Source organism: Ovis canadensis, chromosome 20, assembly GCF_042477335.2.
Source record: "Ovis canadensis isolate MfBH-ARS-UI-01 breed Bighorn chromosome 20, ARS-UI_OviCan_v2, whole genome shotgun sequence".
Lineage (NCBI taxonomy): Eukaryota > Metazoa > Chordata > Mammalia > Artiodactyla > Bovidae > Ovis > Ovis canadensis.
In genome coordinates, this window is record NC_091264.1 from 22,137,727 (window position 1) to 22,143,655 (window position 5,929).

Genomic DNA, 5,929 nt, shown 5'->3' on the forward strand with positions numbered 1-5,929 from the left:
CCTGGCCTGTTTACTGACTTTTGAGCGGCGAGCAGCCAGAGCCCCCAACACATACCTTTCGGTAACATTGTCATCCTGTTTATTTAATTTATATGCAGGCTACATCATGCAAAATGCTGGGCTGGATGAAGCACAAACTGGAATCAAGATTGCCAGGAGAATTATCAATAACCTCAGATATGCAGATGACACCACCCTTATGGAAGAAAGTGAAGAACTAAAGAGCCTCTTGATGAAAGTGAAAGAGGAGAGTGAAAAAGCTGGCTTAAAACTCAACATTCAAAAAATTAAGATCATGGCATCCAGTCCCATCACTTCATGGCAAATAGATAGGGAAAAAATGGAAACAGTGACAGACTTTAATTTCTTAGGCTCCAAAATCACTGCAGATGGTGACTGCAACCATGAAATTAAAAGTCACCTGATCCTTGGAAGAAAATCTATGACCAATCTAGACAGCATATTAAAAAAGTAGAGACAATACTTTGCTGACAAAGGTCCATATAGTCAAAGCTAGGTCTTTCCAGTAATCATGTATGGCCGTGAGAATTGGACCATAAAGAACGTTGAGTGTTGAAAAATTTATCCTTTTGAATTGTGGTGCTGGAGAAGACTCTTGAGAGTCCCTTGGACTGTAAGGACATCCAACCAGTCAATCCTAAAGGAATTCAGTCCTGAATGTTCATTGGAAGGACTGATGTTGAAGCTGAAACTCCAGTACTTTGGTCACCTGATGTGAAGAACTGACTCATTGGAAAAGATGCTGGGCAAGATTGAAGGCAGGAGAAGAAGGGGACAACAGAGGTTGAGATGGTTGGATGGCATGGCCAACTCAACGGACATGGGTTTGAGCAAGCTCCAGGAGTTGGTGATGGACAGGGAGGCCTGGCATGCTGCAGTCCATGGGGTCGCAAAGAGTTGGACATGACTGAGCAACTGAACTGAACTGAACTGAACTGAACTGAACTGAACTGAACTGAGTCAATTAATTTGATATATAAATCAGGACTTCCCTGGTGGTCCAGTGGTTCAGAATCTGCCTGGCAATGCAGGGAACACAGGTTCTATCCCTGCCCCAGGAAGATTCCACATGCCGAGGAGCAACTAAGGATATATGCCATGACTCCTGAGCCCACGCTCTAGAGTCTGTGCTCTGCAACAAGAGAGGTCCCTGCCATGAGAAGCCTGCACACCGCAGCTAGAGTAGTCCCCGCTCACTGCAGCTAGAGAAGCCCCAGCGAAGACCCAGTGCAGGCAAAAATAAATACATAAATAATTTTTAAAAATCAATAGGAGAAACAAGATAGCAATACAACATGGCATTAAGAAATACATTTAGCTACAAATGGTAAAGAATCTGCCTGCAGTGCGGGAGACCTGGGTTCAATCGTTTGGTTGGGAAGATCCCCTGGCGAAGGGAAAAGCTACCCACTCCAGTGTTCTGGCCTGGAGAATTCCATAGACTGTACAATCCATGGGGTCGCAAAGAGTCAGACATGACTGAGCAACTTTCACTTTCACCTTCACAAATTACAGAAATTCAGCAACAGCTGCTTAAAAATAATAAGTTTGCCCGATGTAGCAAGAAGTCTGAGGCAGGCCGAGGCTGGTACGCAGGCTCAACAGCCTTTTCTGATTTTCACTTGTCTTCATGCTGCCACCACTTTCTTGGAATGTAACTGACAAGGAGAATATTTCAGACAAGGAGAAGAAGGAAAGGAGAGGTAGGAAGGGGCTGGATCTCTGTCAGGAAAACAGAAGCTTCCACAGCAACTCTCTGCTTACATGTCATGGAACTCTGCAGGGTCACAAGATCCCTGTAACTACGAGATAGTCTGGGGAAGCAAAGAATTTTAGTTTGGCACTCTAGATAAAACCAAGGCTCTTTCAGAAAGACAGAGGGGATGAGAATTGACAGGAGACAGAGGATCAGCCCTGGCGTCAAATGATAAATGTTATGACTGTGTTGGTTCTTAACACTGATAAAGTTGTGGGCTATTCCAAGAAATCCTAGTTTTGATAAACATCTATTCACACTAATTTTTGCTAAAATCCTTCCTATTTGCAGGCAAAAGGTAAGCTAAAGTACTCCTCAAATTTCCTCTCATTTTGTTGTTGTAAACAAATCCATCTCTTTTTATCCACAATTGCAAAATGTAAAAACAAGATTAAACAAAAACTATGAAAACAGGAAAAAAAATGTAGCCTATTTTCCTGCAAAAACTTTATCTGACCCAAGAAGAAAATATTTAGAGCCTTTATTAATATGAACAATTGTGCTTGTTTATTTCATATATAGCAGAAATATTAATGTTGGATTAAGGGGTGCTGCCCCAGACCCCACTTGGAATATTACATAATAAACTATCCTGCTAGGTGTTCTTCACACCTCTGTCCTGTGGTTTGCATTGGGGATTGTGGAGCCACACTTAGAAAGATGGCCTCAGTGTAAATACACAGCTTGGCAGAGGAATGGTATAAATAACTTTAAATTAAGGCAGGCAGAAGTGAAAAAAAAATCCTAAAATTTTGAGAAACTGGAATAAGGCCAAATTAATATGTTGCTTATATTTGAGTAATTTGAACCATTTCTATAGTGACTTAGGGTGAAGACATCAAGAATTACATATTTCTAAATTCTAAATATTATGTACATTCGAATGTACATATCCTAGTCCTAGGACAAGTCTCAGGAGTATCAGTGACAAGTATGACTCCAGGCTAATATTTGCCCCCTACATGGCCAGAGGGTTCACAAGGTGAAGGGTAAAGAAACTGCACAAGAGGTCTTTGCTCTTGCCTGTTACTCTGTGATGATCCTCCATCTGAAAATATTGTGTTGGCCAAAAAAGTTCATTCAGGTTTCTCTGTAAGATGCCTGAACGAACTTTTTTGGCCAACGCAATATTTAAGCAGATAGCTCTCAGCAGTGCAGTAGAACTGCAATCTGATTGGATCCCATGACTGCTTTACATGCTTAGCAAACTTCTGCTAAAACACATTTATTGACATGATAAATGAGAGCCAAAATAATCAGTGTATTATCTTGTTCAATATTAGATTGTTGGAGAAGGAAATAACAACCCACTCCAGTATTCTTCTGGAAAACCCCATGGACGGAGGAGCCTGGTAGGCTATAGCCCATGGGGTCGCAAAGAGTCGGACACGACTGAGCGACTTCACTTCACTATCTTGTTGCAAATATTGTCTAAATAATATTGTAAGATAAAAAATACAATGAATTAACTTTGCTTGAGCTCTTTGCAGGACTACTGAGGCAGAGCTGAGCTCCAGGTAAGTGGTGAGGCCAGATGACAAGCCCCGCTATGCTTCTCCAGTGAGCACACACTTGGAGAGGGTGGGGGTAAGGATCTGTTACAACGTGCATTCTGATTTACTAGGCCTGGAGCTGGGCCCGGATTCTGCATTTCTCCCAGACCTCCAGGTGACACAGATGCTGAACGGTGCACCACATTTTCAACAACAAGGCCCTCAAGCTTCTTCCAACTCTGGGTTATCATAATCCTCTAAAAAAGGATTCATATACTCTATCTGTGAACCAAACTATGGAAAAGAGTAGTTAACATACAGTTGCAAGAGTCTGCAGCACACAGTTGTGCGACCATAACCACAAGATACTGACTGTTTCCCTCAAATCCGTGTTCTATTAACATCATTTTACTTTTACTGGAAATTGGTGGCGAATTTGGAGTACTATCAAAATTTATTACAAACAGCACGTTCTTACTTTCCTGCTCACATTCTTGTTTACCACTTGACTACTGTTCGTTGCTTTGAAGGGAAACATAAATCTCAGAATCCACAAAGTCTTAGGGAGAACGCCAGAAATCCAGCCAGCTTGCCAAGGATAATGAAAAACATAATTGAGATGTGGGCGAAAACCTCCAAAGACGAGAAGCCTCTGCTCCGACATGCACCTTGAATATGGCTGTCCCTGCGCCAAGGTTTTACTGAAAGGTAATTAAGCCCAACCTTGAGAAAATGTGTGTTCTTAAGAGTCCCTTGAACTCCCAGCCTGCAGTGGAGTTAGGCAATTCCAGAGCACCCAGTTAACTTCTTAGGTTTGTTACAAGCAAGGAACATTTAGATCCCATAAAAAAACGAGATGTTACCTACGTAATAGGCCATAAAAGATGCTGAGCAGAGTGAAGAACTCCACAAAAATTAAGGACAAAAAGAAATTCAGAGTGAACAGTTTCTACAGGACTATCATACCGGATTTAAACTGGCCTCCTTGTCCCCAGAATCTTTCCCTACAAATTTCTGTTTCTTACCACATCCTCCCCAAGAGAACTTGTTATGTGCTTCTCTGTAATGAAGTCTAAGGCTCACTGAGCAAAGAAAATGCTCCGTGTTTTGAGAATACAATTCTATTGGTTTTCACGAAAGCATACAACTGTGTAATCACAATCAAGATTATGAATGCCTCCATCATCCCCCAAATCTATGTTCTATTTAAATCATTTTTCTTTTATTGGAAATTGGTGGCCAGTTCAGAGCGCTATGAAAATTTATCACAAACTTTCTCACTTTGTTGCTCACATCCTTGGTAGCCAGATTCTGAAATGTCTAGCATGTCCGATTTTTCCTTCACATTTCAAAAAAGATGCTTTAGTTCACTCTAATATTCTAATCATGTTAATATTAGAGACTTGATTATGTTCAGCGGTTGAAATGCTGTTAACTTAAACCTTTAAACTGTAACAAAAGCAATCCATTTCTGCATGAATTCTTTCTTTTCCTAAACAGTGTACCATTTGGTTTTTAATTTTTTTAACTCTCAATTTTTTTTAATTTATTTTTTTGACCATGCTGAGCCTCATGAAGTATCTTAGTTCCCCAACCAGGGAAGGAAGCTGTGCCCCCGCAGAGGAAGCAGACAGTCCTAACCACTGGACACCAGGGAAGTCCCTCTTGGCTTTTTAGATACCATAGTCCTGAAAATCAATTTTTAGTATAAATTTACAGTATATTTTAATCAATATGAGATTTAAATCCAGTAGATATAATATATAGTGAATGAGAATATTTAAAAATAAAACAGATGCACATAAAAGTTTATATCTATAATATAAAAAACCCCTTGTGCACTATTGGTAGAAATATAAAAGGATACAGCTGCTATAGAAAACAGTATGGCAGTTCCTCAGAAAATCAAAAATAGAATTATCATATGACCCAGTAGGGCCTCCCAGGAGGTGCTAGTGGTAAGTAATCCGCCCGCCAAAGAAGCAGACATAGGAGACTTGGGTTCGATCCCTGGGTTAGGAAGTTCCCCTAGAGGAGGGCATGGCAACCCACTCCAGTATTCTTGCCCGGAGAATCCCATGGACAGAGGAGCCTGGTGGGCTACAGTCCATGGGGTCACAAAGAGTTGGACATGACTGAAGCGACTTAGCACACACCCACATATGATCCAATAATTCCACCTCAAGGAATATACCCAAAAGACCTGAAAGCAAGGCCTCAAAGAGATATTTGTAGCCACATTCCTAGCACCATTATTCACAATAGTCAGAAGCTGGAAGCAACCCAAGCATCGTCCATCAGTGGATGAACGGATAAGCAGAAACGCAGTATATACATTTACTGCTGTTTAGTCACTACGTCGTGTCTGCCTCTTTTGTGACCCCATGGACTGTAGCCCGCCAGACTCCTCTGTCCATGGGATTTCTCAGGCAAGAATGCTGGAGTGGGTTGCCATCTCCTTCTCCAGGGGCTCTTCCGGTACAGTGGGATATAATTTGGCCTTAAAAAGGAAGTAAATTCTGACACACGCTGCAACATGGATGAACTTCGGGGACATCATGCTAAGGGAAATAAGCCAGTCACAAAAGAGCAGGTATTGTGTGATTCCTTTCATATTCGTATGTGTTACATCAACTAGTCAAATTCACAGGGACACAGA